Source organism: Balaenoptera acutorostrata, chromosome X (genome assembly GCF_949987535.1).
Source record: "Balaenoptera acutorostrata chromosome X, mBalAcu1.1, whole genome shotgun sequence".
Taxonomy (NCBI): domain Eukaryota; kingdom Metazoa; phylum Chordata; class Mammalia; order Artiodactyla; family Balaenopteridae; genus Balaenoptera; species Balaenoptera acutorostrata.
In genome coordinates this window covers 126,259,031-126,277,170 of record NC_080085.1, presented here as the reverse complement: position 1 = coordinate 126,277,170, position 18,140 = coordinate 126,259,031, and the positions used below count along the sequence as shown (strand labels likewise).

General features: G+C 41.9%; 1 pseudogene; it reads right to left on the bottom strand.

The window, feature by feature from the left end:
- The window catches only part of LOC103007785 (tRNA pseudouridine(38/39) synthase-like), a 188,828-nt pseudogene that overhangs the window by 168,395 nt on the left and 2,293 nt on the right, over positions 1-18,140 (bottom strand).

The window sequence follows — 18,140 nt, the reverse complement described above, 5'->3', positions numbered from 1 at the left end:
ATCTAAAGACGTTCAACATAAATATTCTCTGGGACTTCCCTGGTGATCCAGTGAGTAAGACTCCACACTCCCAGTGCAGGGAGCCCAGGTTCAATCCCTGGTTGGGAAATTAGATCCTGCATGCACAGTGCAACTAAGAGTTTGCATGCCACAGCTAAGATCAGGCACAGCCATAAATAAATAAATAAATAAATGAACGAACGAATGAATGAGTGAATGAATGAACGAACGAGTGAATGAATGAGTAAATGAATGATGAATGAATGAGTAAATGAATGAACAAATGAATGAATGAATGAATAAATGAGTAAATGAATAAATGAATGAACGAATGAACGAACGAATGAATAAATAAGTAAATGAATGCATGAATAAATGAATGAAAGAATGAATGCATGAATAAATGAATGAATAAATAAATTACTGAATAAAATAAATGAATATATGAATGAATAATTAAACGAATGAGTGAATGAATAAATAAATGGATGAATGAATAAATTAATAAATTACTGAATGAATAAATGAATGAATGAATGAATGAGTAAATGAATAAATGAATGAATGAATGTATGAATGAGTAAATGATAAATAAATGATGAATGAACGAATGATGCACGATGAGTAAATGAATAAACGAATTAATGAGTGAACGAATGAATGAATGGATAAACGAATGAATAAATGAGTAAATGAATAAATAAATGAATGAATGAATGAGTGAATGAATGAATGCATGCATGCGTAAATGTATGAATGAATGAATGAATGATAAATGAAGAATGAACGAACGATGAATGAATAAACGAATGAATGAGTAAATGAACGAATGAATACATACATACATAAATATATAAATAAATAAATATTTTAAAATTACCAAAAAATTAAAGGTTCTCAATTCAAAATTTCTTTGGCTGAAATTTTCCATTATTTTATCAAGATCATGCTTTCTAGGATTCCAGATGTAACAGGAAATAATAATCGTAATCTCAATAATAGTAATAGTTTAATTTTGTAGTGTGCTTTAGAACTTACATAATATTTTCATACCCATTATCTCATTCCATAATGTTCCACAAATGGAGTTTAGGAAGATGAGGCTGGAGAAAGTTATCAGTTATGCATCATATTTTTACATATGGCTCTTTATCCCAGGTTATATCTGTCACTATAAGATGCTCAGCACTCCCAGAAGCTCCCCCACTGCCTTCCCTGGACAGCCTTTTATCTTACATTATCCCTTGCTCTTCCCCAATTCCTAAAATCTTTCCACTACCTTCTGAAACTCATCAAATCCTGATATAAACATCCTCAAGCTCTTCTTTCAATGATTCCTTTCCCTTCTTGCATTAGAGTCCAACTGAAACCTGGACACTGCTTTTCCTGAAGGCCTCTCACATATTGCCTGTTGTGTTTCCCTCATATGATATTGATCCCTTCTAGAGAATTTTTAATTTCATTTATTGTATTGTTCATCATTGTTTGTTTGCTCTTTAGTTCTTCTAGGTCCTTGTTAACCATTTCTTGTATTTTCTCCATTCTATTTTCAAGATTTTGGATCATCTTTACTATCATTATTCTGAATTCTTTTTCAGGTAGACTGCCTATTTCCTCTTCATTTGTCAGGTCTTTTGGTTTTTACCTTTCTCCTTCATGTGCTGTGTGTTTCTCTGTCTTCTCATTTTGCTTAACTTACTGTGTTTGGGGTCTCCTTATCGCAGGCTGCAGGTTCACAGTTCCCATTGTTTTTGGTGTCTGCCCCCAGTGGCTAAAGTTGGTTCAGTGGGTTGTGTAGGATTCCTGGTAGAGGGGACTGGTGACTTTGTTCTGGTGGATGAAGCTGGATCTTGTCTTTCTGGCGGGAAGGACCGTGTCCGGTGGTGTGTTTTGGGGTGTCTGTGAACTTATTATGATTTTAGGCAGCCTCTCTGCTAATGGGTGCTGTTGTGTTCCTCTCTCGCTAGTTGTTTGACATAGGGCGTCCAGCACTGTAGCTTGCTGGTCATTTAGTGGAGCTGGGTCTTAGCGTTGAGATGGAGATCTCTGAGACAGCTTTCGCCGTTTGATATTACATGGCGTCAGGAGGTCTCTGGTGGACCAATGTCCTGAACTTGGCTCTCCCACCTCAGAGGCACAGGCCTGACACCCGGCTGGAGCACCAAGACTCTGTCAGCCACACGGCTCAGAAGAAAAGGGAGAAAAAAAAGAATGAATGAAAGAAAGAAAGAAAAAAGAAAATAAAATAATTAAAATTAAAAAATTAAAAAGTAATAAAAAGAGAGAGCAACCAAACCAAAAAACAAATCCACCAATGATAACAAGCACTAAAAACTATACTAAAAAAAAACAAATGGACAAACAGAACCCTAGGAAAAATGGTACAGGCAAAGCTATACTGACAAAAATCACACAAAGCAGCTTACACATACACACTCACAAAAGGAGAAAAAGGAAAAAAACATATATATATATATATATATATATATATATATATATAAAGGAAGAGAGCAATCAAATCAATAAACAAATCTACCAATGATAAGAAGCTCTAAATACTAAGATAAACATGAAACCAGAAACAAATTAGATGCAGGAAAGCAAACCCCAAGTCTACAGTTACTCCCAAAGTCCACCACCTCAATTTTGGCATGATTTGTTGTCTATTCGGTTATTCCACAGATGCAGGGTACATCACGTTGATTGTGGAGATTTAATCCGCTTCTCCTGAGGCTGCTGGGAGAGATTTCCCTTTCTCTTCTTTGTTCGCACACCTCCCGGGGTTCAGCTTTGGATTCGACCCCTCCTCTGCGTGTAGGTCGCCTGAGGGCGTCTGTTCTCCGCTCACACAGGACGGGGTTAAAGGAGCAGCTGCTTCGGGGGCTCTGGCTCACTCAGGCAGGGGTGAGGGAGGCGTACGGAGGAGGCGGGGCAAGCCTGCGGCGTCAGAGGCCGGCGTGACGTTGCACCAGCCTGAGGCGCGCCGTGCATTCTCCCGGGGAAGTTGTCCCTGGATCACGGGACCCTGGCCGTGGCGGGCTGCACCGGCTCCCAGGAAGGGCGGTGTGGAGAGTGACCTTTGCTCGCACACAGGCTTCTTGGTGGCGGCAGCAGCGGCCTTAGCGTCTCATGCCTGTCTCTGGGGTCCACGCTGATCACCGTGGCTCACGCCCATCTCTGGAGCTCGTTTAAGCGGCGCTCTGAATCCCCTCTCCTCGCGCACCAGGAAACAAAGAGGCAAGAAAAAGTCTTGCGTCTTCGGCAGCTCCAGAACTTTTCCCGGACTCCCTCCTGGCTAGCTGTGGCACACTAGCCCCTTCAGGCTGTGTTCAGGCCGCCAACCCCAGTCCTCTCCCTGCGATCCGACTGAAGCCCGAGCCTCAGCTTCCAGCCCCGCCCGCCCCGGCAGGTGAGCAGACAAGCCTCTCGGGCTGGTGAGTGCTGGTCGGCACCGATCCTCTGTGCGGGAACCTCTCCGCTTTGCCCTCCGCACCCGTTGCTGCGCTCTCCTCCGTGGCTCTGAAGCTTCCCCCCTGCCCACCTCCCATCTCCGCCCGTGAAGGGGCTTCCTAGTGTGTGGAAACTTCCTCCTTCACAGCTCCCTCCCACTGGTGCAGGTCCCATCCCTATTCCTTTGTCTCTGTTTTTTCTTTTTTCTTTTGCCCTACCCAGGTATGTGGGGAGTTTCTTGCCTTTCTGGCAGCGTTCAGTAGGTGTTCTGTAGGAGCTGTTCCACATGTAGATGTAGTTTTGATGTATTTGTGGGGAGGAAGGTGATCCCCGCGTCTTATTCTTCCGCCGTCTTGAAGCTATCCCCCCACGTCAGCACTTATTAGTCTTCAAAGTACAGAAAAGGAGGGGATGCCTCTCGTGTTTAAAAAAAAAAAAGACCTCTCTTTGAGAAAAACAAGATAAACAAACATCTCATGAGGATCTTTGCTTTTTGTTCTAAGGTACCCCTCATATGAACAATGTTGTTCATGTCAAAAGCTCCCCAAAATGGTCACTGCTATTCCAAACTGTCTCTGTTGAAACTGTCACAGTTAGAAAAATAAGCATACAATTTAGCCTTATAGTGAGAAAAGATGATGCAAGCAGGTATTCAGCCTGTAAAAGGCATTGCTGCAGAAAAAGAATTGCCCTGTGAGAACTGAAAAATATGCAATAGTAGTATTATACTTGTGTAACTTGGTGTCTCTGGTGTTTGGCCAAAGGTCAATCATCACCAGCCAGGGGCCAAACAAAACTTCCTGATTCTGGGTAGATGAAACTAAGCAGGGAAATTCTCCAGGACCCAAAGGCAGGACTGAGAAGGAAGTTTTTTCAATGTTTTTAAAATGGTGTCCCATTACAGTATTTGTCCAAAGCACACTGGTCTGAGCAGACCTTCTAAACTCCTCTGTCCCCAGGACCAGGTCATGAACAATCTACTGGACTATACTCATCTTCTGCCTATGGAATTTTTCTTATGGACAAGCAATATTCAAGACACTAGAACAGCAGACAGACCATAAGTAGAGATATTATTAGAAGGCTCTAAAACAATTTTACCAGGGATTAATACAAACCAGATTGGGTAACAAAATATCCCGGGAGACCTTATTCCTAGGAAAAGAAAATAAACCCAATGCTGAAGGGCTTCTATGAAATGTTGGAGCCCAATTAAGCATGAATTTACCTTTCAGCTCTGGACAGGGTGCATATCAAATAGAAACACAAGGGACTTCAGATATGTGTACTATTACTGTGTTGAGGGTCCTGATCCAAAGAGAGAGTCCATCAGCTGAATCTCAGGGGATCCTCCACTTCAGTCAACGCCCTCTAAACCAAAGACCACTAGGAACACACCATTGGTTAAACAAGCTGTGTATATTACTCACCGCAAGGAGAAAGAATGCACACTATGTGGAACCATGAGACATTTGTAGGAGAGGGTGTTAGAAAGGACGTATTGTAGAAGACTTACAGTAGAAAGGTTTAGGGCTTGTGTTAGGTGATTTTGTGGAGTCTTTAAGGAAGCAGGGCTTTGTCCTGGGTTGGATGCTATCAGAAAGTAGCATCTTTTTGAGTTAGCAACTGTAATTCTACAGTTGGCTATTTTAATAAATATTATCTATGGAAAGGGCAGACCAGAGTTGAGCTAAAGCTGTAATTGGTTAAAAAAAAAATCAGTCACTGATATTAACCAGGATGAGGGAATGTTTGGTATTCTTTGGCTCAGACAATGTTCATGTTTTGCCTGTGTTCAGACATAGTTATGGAGTGGTCTTTTTCTCTTGATTCATCATGGTCACAGAGTGGCCTTGGAATTGACATTCTATGATATTGTTTGTGTTCAACAGAAGAATACCAAGGCCTAGCAATGAGTGTCAGACTATCTCATGGCAACAACAAGGTATAGTGCTCATACTAGTTTAGCTTCTGGATATCAGTGGCTGCCCTTCTTGGGCCAACGGACATTTTGTCTGAAGACAGTGATAGTGAATAGCATAAACAATAGAGAAAAATTCTTCCATTAGCGAAAAGTAAATGTGTTAGGCAAAAGCCCACGTCACAGGTATGTTGTTAAATTATCCAGAAATGTCTCGAATTGGCTCCTGTAAAGAGGAATGGAAGTGGAGAAAGATAAATATACATTACGATGTTCTTAAGTTTGTCTTTTCATAAATAGTTCAAACAGACTTATTTAAGAGCCTATTTTGAGCTGGATTTCTAATTAAAAGTGTCTAAACGAAAACAGTATACCCATTTTGCTCAGCACCAAAAAGCTCTATAATTTGCTGGAGACATAATAGAACTGTTGCACAGACAAAACCAAAGCCTGTAAAAATCTGTTTACCAGTGGCCTAATAATAAGTCATCCCCTCCTAGTCTTTTCGTTTGCAATTGATTTCTGGAGGTTGGAAACAAGTTCGTGAGTCAGTGTCATGCTGGGTTGTAGGCAACAATGAACCTAAAGGGAACAGAAAGAAACTTGGGCTCATAAAATGAGTTTGGGCAGGAGGTCACATAAGCAATATGAGTAAGGAGGACACAAATATGAGAGGGTCACATCATGTTGACCTCCAAAATCTATGTCCATTGTCAGGCATCAGTGGGTTGGTGGAGAACTAGAAAGCTCAATCAGATACACCACATCAGCCAGAAAGAAAGAGTGTAATTACTAAGGCAACTCCAGGTACTTTTCTGCTCCGACTGGTGAGCCTAGCCTAAAGGCTTAGCCTTGAAGGACACAGTTCACCAGAAGAAAGCATAAAGATCTAAACAATGAACTGCTGGATGGATTAAAATAGAGAGCCAAAGGAGAAAATAGAGCACTCCCAGATACAGATTTTATGTTGTCTGGTAGTGGTGATCTTTTTTGAGTTAGCATGTCTTCTGTTTTTGTTTTTCATACCATCCCCCACCTGCCTAACCTCCTGGAATGGGCGTTGAATGCCTCTCATGTTTTTTCTAGTGCTTTCTGTGGAGTCTCTCTGGCATGCAACAAAGTAATAACTACCCTTTCCTTAGAACAATCTAGGGACTAGAGACTATGCCAGGAGCTTTACCTACATCATTTCTAATTCTCACAACAATTCTGCAAAATGGGTATGATTACCCCTATTTTATAGAAGGAAATGTAGACTCAAAGAGGTTGTACCTTAACCAGAGTCAAGAAACTGGATCCTGGGTTCTCGGGTTCCTGTAATAAGGGCCCCAGCTTTCTCAGGGTGCCCCTGCTTGTTCTCGGCCTTGGCACTTGCCAGCCATGTCCCCTTGATCACTGCAGTAAAAATCTCACCTTTCCCAACAAGATATTCTCCACCTCCCTGCTTGCTCAGGGCTGCTATCCCTCATAGCAGCTCTTTATCTAGATGATTTTCCACCAGAGTCACGTACAACCCAGGATGAGGGACATTTAACTGCCTGTATGAGTACTGGTCATCGGTGGGTCTCCCTCCTGCGGCCACTTCCTGTGCTTACTGGGCTGCCCTGTCCACTCAAGTTTTCCACCTCCAGACTCACTGTCATGCGTATGTTAAGTAATATGAAATTTAATATGGAAAGACGGTGCAGGAAGTGGTATAAATTTATTGAACTGTAGCAGTGTTAAAGCCGTGGAGGATTACTTTTTAATTTTTAATTTAGAGAAACAGAAAAGCACAAAGGGCTCCCAAGAAAGGCGTGACCCTCAGAGTCCTCTGAGAGAGAGACAGACCCAGCAGTAAACACTGAGGACACCATCTTCCACCCCCACTAACTTGTGATGGCTGACAGAGCAACCTGCTAGAAGCTGAAAGCTCTCTCACCAGGATGACTACGTTTGAGTCAGATGCCTCCCTACTTCCATTTGGGCTGATTTCCTGTCTATTTCATTTGGAAAGGATCTCATGCCTTTTCACATCATTTAACCTAGATTGGGTGCTCAAAGTATATTTATTTGCCAGGTGAGTCTTCAGGAATTTTAATCCCAGTGCTTCTCGGGGTTCCCAAAGGCCAAGCTTTCTAATTTGATGTCACTTTATGCCCACTCTCCAAGCCCTGACCCTCGCCAAATTATCGGACACTTTTCCGTGAGAGCTGCACAGTACATCAAACCTCATAGTAACTATTGGCAAAATTGACCAACGGAAATAAACATCAAAGCACAGAACACAGCATCTATTTTTTCCTGGAAATCAAGAATTCTTTTCAGATGCCATGGAAAAAAAAATCAAGTATCCATTTTCTTTATACTGAGGTACAATTACACTTGTAATTTAGCAAATTAATGTTTAAACTGACACGAGAAAAGATATGTCAGCTGCACATGGACCTCATTGTTCTATAAAAGCTTTGTGCTCGCCTTACTGCTCGATGAATACACAAATTTTATATTGTTGAGGAGTAACAGATGAGGTATCAGAGACGTATTAAGCTGGTTCAGAAGGTGTCAAATCTCAATGTGTATAAATTCAGCTCTATCATATTTCAGAGAAACTCTTTCCGTGCATATCAAAGGAAAGGAGAATTGCAAACAGTGATATTTAACAATTTCAAAAAATCAAAAAGTATATTTATTTTGATGTAAAAAATTCTCTCTCTTAAAGAATCCACATGATCAAAATATTTACCACATAAATGTAGAATGTGTAAAATATAAGTCAAAAACTCCTGGCAGATAATGAATACATGGAATAAATGCCCTGCTCTTTCATCACTTTATTCCAGTTTCTCTAAAGCCTCTGCAGAGATACATTTCTGTCCATCTATGCTACTTCTGAATAAAGAAACTGTGCACACAGTGGCCTCATCCTAGATTATGAGCCCCACATCATATGTCATAACCATCTTCAAGTCACAAAATGTTATTAGGAGCTTTTCCAATTTTCACAGGGAAAGCCTGAGCCAGAATAAAAGAATTTGAGGATATAGTCAAAGAGCAAGTTCCTCTTCAAATCTAGATGAGAAACAGATATTTCTGCAACAAAACCAGAAGCTCCACTTTGGACTCTGGAAGGAGCACGGTCTGCTGAGCATTTGCGGCTGCCCTGCCCAACTTCATTTTCCTTGCTATATTATTTTCCCTTTCTCTTGGTACCTCTTGCCCCTATTTCTCACAATGGCCTTAGGTGAGGGGAGCAGGGTGGCTAAAAGAAGTGCATGGCTGCATCTCCGGAAAATGATACGCTCATTAAATTTCAGGCAACCTCTATTATGGGAAAACTCAAAAATATGTGACCTCCCTCATGCACAAAGGGATTAAGTTACTTTAGTCTCTCTCTCTCTGTCTCTGTCTCTGTCTCTCTCTCTCTCTCTCACACACACACACACACACACACACACACACACACACACACACACACACACACATGAGCTCCCTTCCTCCAGGGCAGGACCATATGTTAGAACATGGAATGGAGCTAGGACTCACATGGGGTAAAGCAGGTAACTCTGAGACACGCCCTGCGGATCAGCAGATTCCTTCCTTCTTGCACGTGTGCACACGTGTGCAAGCACACATAACCTAGCAGCTAGGCAGAACAAGGCCAGAGTAGCAGCAGATACATGAAAGAGATCCATGGCAGTAGCAGTGGCAGGAGGATGGAGGGTACCCAGTCAGCGCCCCAGGGAGCAAGATGAGAAGAGGGCTTACTGTTTTTAAAAGATTATTAAAATATTTACTTTTTCAAATATATTTCTCCATTATGAATTCATATTTAAGGCCATCCATATCATGCATAACAAAACATTAAAATGTATCTGTACTCACATACTGCCAGAGGTTGGAAATTTTCATCTGCCCTCTTTTATTACTGAAACATCAGATCAGTCCTTTTCCTTGGGTTGTTTTTGCCTGCAGTTGACACTGATTCAGCAGTCAAGATCCTTTTGGTTGCAAAAGACAGATCAGCTCAAACTCTATTAACCCTTTAAAGGGGCTTTACTGGTTTGTGAAACCAGGTACGATTGACAGGGTTTGGCAAGAATTGATGGCTGAGCACGTTAGGAAGTTTTGCAGAGTTGCTCTTTGAGTCGTGCATTTGGGGGCATAAGGGAAAGTACATCTACCAGGGTAACCTGACGTTCTGGTTCATAACGTAGCTGCCAGGACATTGCTGATCACCGTGTATGACTTTTATTTTGTGCATTCTATATTCATCACCACATACGCCCCTCTTCCCCACCAAAATGAAAATTACATGGAATTATAAGAAATAATGAATATGTAAAATATTCACACGTGAAAACCATTTCATTTGGGATTTGTGGTAGCAGCAGTAAACTAGTGCGGCTGCCGTCATATGCTTTGTGAAATTATTGTAATTTCTTTCTGAAATTTCAGCTGTGTTGGACCAATTTGTTGCACTCCGGTTTAATATAATGTTATGTTTCTGACTCGGTGTAGATATTTTAAACCACGGATTGCAATCCCTCTTACGCACACACACACACCTTTTAAAACACTTATTCATTTCTGAATGATTACATCAATTAACTGGGAGTAGGCAGAAGTTGAAGCAAAAAGGAGAATCATAACCATACGACTATTTATTTCTAGGAAACAAGAAAATAAAGACGCTTTTATCAAAACATTTCAGAAGAGAGAGATGAAAGAAAAGGAGATGATCATAAGAGCACTTTAAACCATGGGGGAAAATGCTGCTCAATTTCAGGGAAGGCTGTGTGCCCTGGGAGGAGAGAGGGCCCGTCCAGTGTCTGCTTCTGGAAGAATATTCTGTGATGGGATACATGTGGAGGGAGGGTGTCAGTGTGAGAGACAGAAGGGCAGGGGGAGGAAGGCAAGTCATAGGATGCTGAAGTCTGGACAGTAACCCATTTCTTGTTTCCAGAGATTAAAAATGTTGTGTATATCACTGGCATCAGCCTAAAGCCGCAGGCCATGGGCTACATGGCCAGGAATCTCTGTTGTACCCAGGTAGATAAGGACGTTTTATGCTCGAATAGAAGTGCCTTTTTTTCCTTTAAAATATTTATTAGTCATTCTGGAACGTTCCAAGGATACAAAAAAGAACGAAAAAGGATAACAAACACCCATGCACCCACCCAAACTGAACAAGTGTTAATTAACCCTTTGGCTGTTTACCTCAGATCTTTGTTAGGGTGCAAAAGCAGAGACCCAGAGACTGCTAGTTGTTCCATAATCTCTCTTCTTGTCTTTTTATTTGGTAGCAGAACCCCTGATATAGCTGTGCATAGGGCTTCCCAGAAGTAAAAGCTGTAGGCCCCAGCCTCCTTCCAGGCTCAGTGAGACAGTGTGACAAAGTTACAGCCAATGGGATGTGATGGAAGGGGCACATTTGCTTCACATTTCATAGTAACTGTGAGAAATAAACTCCTGTTGTTTATAAGCCACCCAGTCGATGGCATGCTGTTATAACAGCCCAAGCAAACAAAGACAGTTTTGGGCACATTGATTTTGAGATGTCTAATAGACATTCAGTGGGAGATGCTCAGAAAGCAGCTGGATATGTGTATTGGGAGTTCAATGCAGAGATCTAGCAGATCTAAATCTGGGAGTCATTAGAATGTAGGTGGCATGGAAAGCCATGATCCTGGGTGAGATGACAGAGGGAATTACTGCAAATAGAAAATAGAAGACACACAAGGATCAAGCTCTGGGTGCTCCACTGTTTGGAAGTTGGGGAGGTGAGGAGGATCCAGCGAGGGAGACTGAGAAATCAGAACACTGAGTAATCAGGAAGGTAAGAGGAAATCCAGAAGAGAATGAGGTCTCAGAAGCCAGGTGAAGATAGTATTTCAGGAAGTAGAGAGTAATCGCTGTGTTCACTGCTACTTAAAGATCAAGAAATAAGAGGATTGAGGGACTTCCCTAGTGGTTCAGTGGTTAAGACTCCATGCTTCCAATGCAGGGGGCACGGGTTTGATCCTCATCAGGGAACTAAGATCCCACATGCCACGCACGCAGCCAAAAAAAAAAAAGAGGAATGAGAATGTACTATGAGATCTCCATCTCATGGATGCAATTTGGTACCTGTTACATGGCTGCCTTAGTGAATTATTGTTTTCTTATTTTCACCACTAAGGATTATATTATCTCAGAATTAGAAGGATATAAAAAGACATCCATCTAACCATCCAACCCAGATTACAGGTTCCTTCACAACTGTTTGCATCACCTTTGCTTAAGCACCTCAGTACCAGTTAGCTCTCAACCATGTAAAACAATCACTTCCATTTTTGGTGAAGCTCTAATGGCTCCTTAGGTTGAATACGTGTGCATTTTAATTCCTACCCATTATTCAAAGTTCTGCTTTTGCAGTCACACAATATATAGCACTGCTGCCAAGCAGTCAGAAGGCACTTCTGATATTTTGAAAAAATTCTTTAACTTCCACCAGATCTGAGCCCACTTTGGTCTCATCTCACCACCCTACTCTCCAGTGAAGCACAGTAAAGGAAGGTCCTCTCAAGAGCACATGATCACCGAGCACTGTTCTCCACTCCCACCTGCAAATATGGCTCCTCTCTTCCAGGCCATGGTCCTGTGATCAGTTGTCATTCTTCCTCCCTATGCCTTGTGCATTACCAAGCCATTGCAGGTCCCTTCTCTGAACTGATCAGAAGCCTGATGTTTACAACCTTGTCATTGGTTTATCTGGTCAGCAACCCACCCCAAGCACACAATTAGGACAACCAGGCACTTTCCAGGTCCTCCTAGCAGTGGCCTCTAAATCCAAGGCCACCCCAAATCCCACTCCATACCCAAATACCAGCTCCCCCTAACATGGTGTCAGGATGTGAAGTCGGAAAAAGTGGCCATCCCACTATAAGATAATTCTGCTACAAGCTCACTCTAGGGGGCAAGAAGATGACTTCATCCCATTTACTAAGGCTACCTGTCACCCTTGTGTGAGAGAATGCTGCAGAAAAAAATAGGTACAGAGGGAGAGTCGACACATAAGTGGGTAAAAGTCAATGGCTCTCTGACTTAACAAACATCTGGAAAAACTTCTCCAGGAGTTACCAAGGCCAACCCTCCACCAGTCAGCCTTGAGTGGGAACCAATTTCGCCTTGATCCCGTTGAACAGTAGGCCACCATTCCTTTGATCATCTCTGCTCTGGCCTGATTAAAATGCCATGAGCCATTTTTGTTGTGTGCTTAACTAGTCCCAGGACGGAGGAACAGCCAACGCAATCTGAAGTGGCTCCATGAAGAACTAAGCCACGTCCACATGGACTCAACCCTCCGCTCTTACCTGTGCACTCCCCCCGGTATTAGCTACTAGCGACGACAACAGAACCGATGAACAGAAACCTTTTTCAACAACACACTTCCAAATAAATGCCTTTTCTACATTTCTGGGCTACAAAATACTTTTTAGTGGGTATTATTACTTTGCCAACCCCACCCCTTACAGTGATGAGACTCATGCACTTGACCACTGAGCATTCATGTTATACCCTCTCACCAATCCCGTTCTTAGAACCAGCAGTCACTCCTCCTGCCCCAGCCCCACCAGTTGGAATTCCAAACTCTGAAATAATGATTGATTACTGTTTTGGGGTTTACTCAGGCAGAGTCCTCACAACCGCAGCCCCTCACAGAGAGGAATGTACACCTCAGAGCTGGACCTACCCACACTATTGACCTTCTGGCCTTCCCAAAGCTCCCAACATCCCCTTCTACCTCACATTCCTGCATTCCCATAACCCAACAAAAACGCATCTAAAGGTAATTCCAGAAAGCTTTGATAGTTGATTTTTGTATCATTAGTTTTATTCTTTAAATATAAAGTTGTAGTTAGTTTCTAGTTAGTCATACTTATAACTAACAGATATAGATAGTTATGGTTATAGTTACTACCTTTTTATGGTTACTACTTATGATTATGATCTATTATGTATTATTATAGTTATTATAGTTAGTATCATTATAGTTATTAACTAATTGTTGTTACAAGTTGCAGCTACTAACTAGTAGTGGTTACTGGTTTCTGACTGGTAACTCATTATGGTTACTAGGTATTGTTACTAACTAGTCATGGTTACCAATTTTGAGTGATAACTAGTTGCAATTACCAGGTAGAGCTACAAATTAGTTTTGGTTACAAAGTTTGGACTACTGTGTAGTCTCAGTTAACAAATTATGGCTTGCTAGCTAGTTATGGTTACCAGGTTAGTTGCAGTTACAAGTTTTGTGGATGCTAACTAGTTGTGCTTTCTAGGTTGGGCTACTAACTAGTCTCAGTTACCACTTTGTGATGGCAAACTAGTTATGATCACTAGGTTGGGCTTGTAAGTAGTCAGTTGTTTGTAGCTGCTAACTAGCTGTGGTTACTAGGTATCATCATTGACTAGTTTCAATTACCAGTTTGTGACTGCTAACTAGGCCTGGCTTCTGGCTGTTGCCACTAACTAGTTATGGTTACTAAGTTGCACTACCAAATAAATGGAAATTACCAGTTTGTGACTACTAATTAGTTATGGTTGCTGGTTTGTGGGTGTTAACCAATTGTGGCTTCTAACTTGTAATTTCTGATTTGTAGCTTCTAACTAGTTGAAGTTGTTAGGTGCTGCTTCTAATTGTTTACTAGGTGTTATTTTAATTAATTGCACTTATTGATGTGACTACTAACTAGTTGTGGTTGATAGTTATGGTTAATTGGAACTGTAGTTAATTATGATTATGGTGGTACTTTGTTGTACTTATGGTTAGTTTTAGTTGGCTATGAGTATATTTATACAGAGTTATAGGATTAGTGGTAAGTACTTGTAGATATAATTATAGTTATATAATTACAGTTGTTATAAAGTGTTAAAGTTGTAGTTATTTGTAGTTATTTGACCTAGAATATAATCTATTCACAGATGTAACTTCAGGTTTTCTAAAGCTTTGATGGAACACCTGAAGTTACCTCTGTGAACTGATTATATTCCAAGTCAAATAACTACAAATAACTGAGCAACATACTTTTACTGTTTAATTCCAGTACATTCATTTGACTCATTACAGGGAACCTAAGGTGTAATGTCTTTCAAGAGGACATGCATGTACATTTTTCAGGGATTCCTTGTGCTCCTGCATCTTATTTGTTATGCTCAAACTCCAGGGGGTTCATGACAAGTGAAAGGCCAACTACCTGTGCAATCTATTCCTAGAAAATCTTCCCGCCCAGAATCCACAGCTCCTGTCTAATCCCAAGGAAAAGTTAAACCAAATGATACTGATTTCAATCCCTCTGAACCAATCCTGCTTGAGTCCCTGGACCATTAAAGATGATTCCATGACCCTCAAATTCAGCAGTGTCTTTAGCCCAACATGGAGAGAAAGACAGGCATGTAGGAAGGCAGACCACATCTTGTACCACCCTTGCGAAGTCCTGCTCATTTACCAAGCCCAAATTAAAGTCTTACCTCCTCTAAGATCTTCCCAGATAGATGCTTAAGGTCAGGATCCATCTCTCCTCCCCCAAGACTGTGTGTGTAGGTTTAGTGCAGCACTGAACGCATTCTAGCTTGTATAAGCCTTAAGATCAATATCTCTGGTTGCTTTGTTCAGTAGATTATGAGCTCCTGGAGGATAGAGCCACATGCCTTATTCATTTCTCCACGCACTAGAGCAAGGGAGTGGTTCTTAAAGTGCTGGGGCTTGTCGTACTTGTGAAGTCAATCACCATTAACATTGCTTAATAGTAGAATATCAAAGTTTGAGATGGTTTATTTTACTTTGATATACATATATACATGGGTATATACCTATACATATATATTGATTCTAGGTTATACCAAAAAATATAGCCCTGGGTTATATTCTGATAGGCATTCATTCACTCATTCAACGAGTATTTATCAAGCACCTACTTTGAACTAGGTGCTAATCCAGACGTGTGGAATACATCAGTGAACAAAATAGACAAAAATCCTTGCCCTCATCTGACTTATATTCTAGAGGCATGAGATAGACAATCAACTATAGAGATAATAAATAATTATACAGTAAGTTAGATGGTAATAAGTGCTATGGAATAGAGAAAATGTGGAGCAGGGAATTGGATGTACCTTGGACTGAGGGACAGGTTGCAATTTTTAAAAGAGTGGCTAGTGTAGGCCTCAGTGAAAAGGTGGTAATTGACCTGAAAGGCACAAGGCGGGCAGTGATGTGGATGTATATGTATAGGGGGAAAGCATTCCAGGACGAAGGAACAGCTGGTGCAAAGGCCCTAGGTAGGGAATGAACCTGACATGATTAGGGGACAGCAAGGAAACCAGCGCGGCTGAAGCAGAGCAGAATAACTAAACCCTGCTCCCCCTTCTCCATGCACCCAATACGCCCTGCATCCCGACACACTGCTGCCCTCCCTCTCTCCTCCTCACACCTAAAAGCTTGGCCGAGCTATCATCTGTCACTCCCCACACACAGGACTTAGACAACTAGCTTCCCCTTCTTCAGGCAGTATCTACCTCAGCTCCCCAGAGGTCACCCACCTCCCCAGCCACACTCATGTCCCAGGACTGTGCCTAGTTCAAGTCCTTTGTTCCAATGTACGGATAAAATTATCCTCCTGTGCAGAATTAGCCAGTACTGCTCCTTGGTCACCTGACTGGCTACGGCACAGGCAGGAAGACCTCAACCTGGCCCTGGGAAGGAGGCTGGGGAGGTGTTCTTGGTTCCTGGAGGTTCGAGGGAGAAGAAGGAACCACATCAGGAACTCTGGAATGCAGCCCTTAGTGGGGTCACAGAGGCTGACAAGAGCGACTCCAGTCCCTGTCACCAGGCATCTGCCGCCTGTGCCTGTCACCTCTATCAGGCACAATAGCCCACTTGACCTGCCTGAGAGTAAGGATCAGGGAACTCAAGGGACTTTCCCAAGCTCACACCACTTATGAGTCTGGGAGTTTGGATTTGCATGGGACTCCTAGGTGCATGCTCTTAACCCCTGCGCTGTGCTCACCAAAGCCCCAAGTCATCTGTGGGTAAAATGAGGCAATGAGATTAGACATATTATAGGGTCCCATCCACCTCTAAAGTGTCATGATTCTGGTCAAAAGACAAAGTCTACAGGAATGGCTGTTCTGCCATTCTTTTCTAGCTTGCTTCTTCATGGCTCAGATTACTTGTAGGTGATATATTTTTATTAGGTGGGAAGAGGGACCTCTCTTGGCATATGACACTTTAAGCCTGCCAGCAGAAATGCAGACAGACATCAGGTATATTACTCCATCCAGGGGGTTGGGATGTGATATTGAGCCTGACCTACTTGTGATCCTCATTTGCATTAATTAGCTTTGCAATGCTCTTCATATCTACACATTGGCTCTCAAACCACTGACCACAGGGGTAGGCAGACAAGCAAGGGAGGCTGGGTTGGTGTATATTTAACCTCATTACTGGATAAAGCTCACTGTACTTGGCCTTCTTGTACTGGAGCAAGCACAGAATAGCACGTAAGGTGAGGACATTTCAATAGCAAATGGGCACCACATATTTTTTGAGGGTTCCCTGCTTTGGGGGATAAGTCAATATTCAATTTCAATCTCAGTTTTTGAAAAATGTGAAGCTGACATTGTTTCTGTAACAGGTAAGAAGGTTTGGGGTCTAGTATACGAAGTGTGACTGTATAATAATGAGACTGGAACTTTAGTGATTCAATTCAGCAAATACTTATCAAGCATCTACTGGATGAAAGATTTTCAGCCAGTCAAAAAAGAGGCTGCAGAGATTAATCAGCCTTATTCTCTGACCTGAAGGGACATGGAACAAAAACCTATGTAACTTGGGGATCAAATTTCTTTGACATTGTCAAAAGAGGGAGAATAAGAAGAGCACCCTGATAATTCTGGGGACTTACCCCAAGGGAAGAGAGAGTTGGGGTATCTGGACTCCATTTTGGAATAGTGGTTCACAGTGGACCTAAACCAGATAGATCACCAAGGTGTTTTCCAAGAGAACTTATTTACATTCATTCACAGAAGGGATTAAAAAGTTGAATGAGCCAGGGAATCTCTCAGAGACAGTGAGACGTATGGTTATTTAAAGGTTCAAGGTCAGCTGAAATAGCTAATATACCCTGGCAGAAGGCCATCTTTCCCTTTGGGAATATAGGGCACAGCTGCAAGAATTACACAAAAAGGCACTGATTTAGAAGGACCTGAAAACTCTGCGGGCCACCTAGGAGCAGTGTATGCCACCCAGGCCATGGAAAGGGAAGTGCAGTCACAAAGCTGTTTGGGTGCCTAGAGTCAAGTGCCATTGTGATTGTCTTCAAGGTTGGTGCAGCCTTCAAACACTCAGATTACTGTTATCATAAATCAATATGGCTAGTGCCACGAGATGAGAGCCACAAGTATTTTGAGCAATGGTGACCCCATCATTGAGCCTCCCAAAGTCAGAAGCCTCATAAAAAACCACATTTTTATGAAAACCACCATTTTGTAATGATAACTCATGGTTTGATAATGCTTTCTATTAAACAAAGCATGCGTTCATCTTTAATCTCATGTAATCTGTATAACAACCCTATGACATAATGTAGGCTGGACAGAAAATATGAGTTATAGATTAAGGAATTGGCACTCTAAGAGGCTGATTGATTTGCTCAAACGTATGAAGAGTAACAAATAGTGGAGCCAGAATTCAGTTCACTTCAACAAACACAGCCTGTCCTATGGGCTTACTGTGTGATAGGCACAG